Source organism: Heptranchias perlo, chromosome 35, assembly GCF_035084215.1.
Source record: "Heptranchias perlo isolate sHepPer1 chromosome 35, sHepPer1.hap1, whole genome shotgun sequence".
Classification (NCBI taxonomy): Eukaryota; Metazoa; Chordata; class Chondrichthyes; order Hexanchiformes; family Hexanchidae; genus Heptranchias; species Heptranchias perlo.
The window spans coordinates 9,363,607-9,367,051 of record NC_090359.1 but is presented as its reverse complement, the minus strand read 5'-3'; the positions used below and the strand labels follow the sequence as shown (position 1 = coordinate 9,367,051).

At 48.5% G+C, this 3,445-nt stretch overlaps 2 non-coding genes across 2 annotated transcripts; both read left to right on the top strand.

Annotated features, from left to right (window-relative positions):
* On the top strand, positions 1-73 carry trnaf-gaa (transfer RNA phenylalanine (anticodon GAA)). Its single transcript has one exon. It is a non-coding gene; the product is annotated as a tRNA-Phe (tRNA).
* Positions 74-2,412: 2,339 nt separating this feature from the next.
* Positions 2,413-2,484, top strand: trnae-uuc (transfer RNA glutamic acid (anticodon UUC)). The gene has a single exon. It is a non-coding gene; the product is annotated as a tRNA-Glu (tRNA).
* The last annotated feature ends 961 nt before the right edge of the window (positions 2,485-3,445 follow it).

The window sequence follows — 3,445 nt, the reverse complement described above, 5'->3', positions numbered from 1 at the left end:
GCCGCAATAGCTCAGTTGGGAGAGCGTTAGACTGAAGATCTAAAGGTCCCTGGTTCGATCCCGGGTTTCGGCAGTTTTCGGGTTATTTTGTTTCTTCTTCTTTGGGCCGATTCTTGAACATTTATTTGCACTGCCATTTTTACCCGACACTGAACGGTTGGGGATGGAATAGAGTGACATCAAGGATGTCTGAATTTAGCTTTTATTTCTCTATTTCCTTCTGCCTTTCTCTCTGGTTTTTGTCTCGGTGTTCGATGAACATTTGATTTGATGCATTTGTCCTAAACTGATGCCTTTTCCACATCTCAGGGCGGTCAGACACGCTCTGTCTGTCTGTTACTGCTTGTGACCATTAACGGGAACAGGCTGCGAGTTAAACATTTATCAGCAAACCGCCAGAGAGATAACACAGCGGGAATAAAACACATTGCCTCACATTGTTAGACACCGAGTGACACAGATTGTAATGTGTGTCAGTAAACAGACCCGGAAAACAGAGTCCGAGAAAGGAAAGAAATAGAGAGATAGAAAAGAGTCATAAAAAGAAAGAAAACCCTTTCTCCACCCCAACAACAACAACAACAACAACTTGCATTTATATCGCGCCTTTAACGGAGTAAAACGTCCCAAGGCGCTTCACAGGAGCGATTATCAAACTAAATGTGACACGGAGCCACATAAGGAGATATTGGGACAGGTGAGGTAGGTTTTAAGTGTCTTAAGGGAGGAGAGAGAGGTAGAGAGGCGGGAGGTTTAGGGAGGGAAATCCAGAGCTTTGGGCCCAGTCGGTTGAAGGCACGGCCGCCAATGGTGGAGCGATGAAAATCGTGGATGCGCAAGAGGCCTGAATTGGAGGAGCTCAGAGATCTCGGAGGGTTGTAGGGGTGGAGGAGGTTACAGAGATAGGGAGGGGCGAGGTCATGGAGGGATTTGAACACGAAGATGAGAATTTAAAATTTGAGATGTTGGTGAACTGGGAACCAATGTAGGTCAACGAGCAGAGGGGTTCTCCTCCTGAACGGTGGTTTGAATGTTTGGGGGGCGGGGCTGTGATAAATATCGAGATTTAATATAATGATCCCACTTTTCAACTACCACCGAATGATTACAATGCTGACCTGGAACAATCCAGAACATACTGCAAAACAAGATATTAAGATCAATGGTCACTTTAGCAAGGAGTTTGGAAGATTCTTCTGAGAAGGAGAAGGCTCAAGAAACGGACTGTGAACATTTCATGACGGCCTATTTATTTGTGTCCAGGGAGAGGGATGAGACACATGAAATGTTTCACACATTTCAAATCTCCCCGGTCAGATTGCCGATTGTTTATTGATCAGGAAGATGGCTGGTAATAATCTGAGACCCAGTGAAGAGGTGAGAACAGAGCAGCAGGGAATGATCCCAGAACAATAGGAGCCAGCAGCTCACCGTCTGGTCCCTGTGTCAGGGACAATACACAACACCTCAGCTCCAGACCAGGAACAGAGAGCTGCTGTTAACGTGGCCCAGCCCTCGCAAACTGCTGGAACTGTGGGATGGAAATCAGACTTTGGGTCTCGGAGGCTGCTTCAGGGGCTCAGTGGCTCATCGAAAGAATGATTTCTATTAAAGAGCAGGGCTCTGCTCCATCACAGATTGATACTGTACAGTACATGGCAGAGTAAAGCTCCCTCTACACTGTGCCATCAAACACTGTGGGGGCAGGTGCATCAAGGGTTAGATCAAGATTAAATCTCCCTCTACACAGTCACAGAGGATGTCATTTGTGACTTTGACAAGGGCCGTTTCAGTACTGTGGCAGGAGTGGAAACCTGATTGGAGGGATTCAAACATGGTGTTGTGGGAAAGATGGACATGGATTTGGGAGGCGACAACACTTTGAAGAGGAAAGGGAGGTGGGAGATGGGGTGGTAGTTTGCAAGGACACAGGGGTCAAGGGTGGGTCTTTTATGAAGGAGGGTGATGATGGAAGATTTGATGGGGAGGGGGACCGTACCTGAGGAGAGGAGACCATTAACAATGTCAGCTAACATGGGGCCAGGAAGGGAGGTTGGGTGGTCAGCAGTTTGGTGGGAATAGGGTCGAGGGAGCAGGAGGTGGGTCTCATGGTCAAGAGAGCTCAGAGAGGGCATGAGGGGAGATCGGAGATTAACTTGGTGGGCTCGGGGAAGGGAGGGGAGCTGCAGAGGCAGCTGAATGAATGGTCTCAATCTTAGTCACACCCCCCATGACTGTCTTTCAATTTACCTTAAATCTTTCTCTTCTGGTTATTAACCCTTCCATCACTGGAAACAATTTCTCCTTAAATACTCTGTCAATACCTTTCATAATTGTGAATACCTCCTTTGAATCGTCCGTTAACTTTCCGGTTGTAGTCTCAGTGCCCTTCTTGCTAGTTGGTTTTTCAGTTCCCATATGGTCCAGCGGTGAGGATTCCTGGATTTCACCCAGGCGGCCCGGGTTCGACTCCCGGTGTGGGAATTGTGAACTATTAGTCCCAGCCTCCCAATTTGCCTGCAGTCCGGACTGTGGCTGCTGCTTCTGAGTTCGCACCACGATCACACTGAGAAATGAGGCAAACCACAGCACTGAAAGGGACAGTGCACGAAAAACCCAGTCCCACAAGCTGAAGGGAAGCAAGCAACAATGTCCCGACAGGTCACGCAGCAGCTCATGGCCAAGTGTCTGACTGCAGTCCTTTTATTATTTACTGTAAAACCCGAGTCTGAGTGAAACACACACAGAACAATCTGGAAACACTCAGCGGGTCGGGCCCCATCTGCGGAGAGAACGGACCAATTAACTGAGAGTGTCAATGAGACAAGGAAAGAGACACGGCCCACTGTGAGAAACAAGGAACTTGCATTTGTATAGCACCTTTCACATCCTTAGGACATCCCAACGCACTTCACTAGAAGTTCAGTCACTATCGTTTTATAAGAGAACGTAGCAGCCAAGTTGTGTACAGCAAGATCCCACAAACAGTGATGCTATATTGAGCAGACCTCCTGTTTGTTGGGTGCTGATGGTTGGGGAAAGAATATTGGCCAGGACACCGGGAGAACTCCCTGCTCTTCACAAATTACCACTTAACACCTCATTCATAGGACAGCACCTCTCACGATGCAGCTCCCTCTCAGAACAACACAGTCAGTCTGGATCATGTGTCCCAGTCCTGGAACGGGAGCTGGAACCCACACCCTTCTAAACACCAGCCTGACTCCCTGGGGTTACTCTCACCCTTGGCTAGTCATGAAACAGACTGTGCCACTCCCAGAGTAACTGATGACCACAGCCTCAGCACTGGGTCCCGGTCTTCACCATAACCGCAGCCTGTCACCGCTCATAGAAAGTGGCGTGGGATTCCTGAGTTCATTCTGTGATGTGCATTGGGGGAGTGGGACTACATGGATTGATCTTGCATAGAGCCGGTATGGACTCG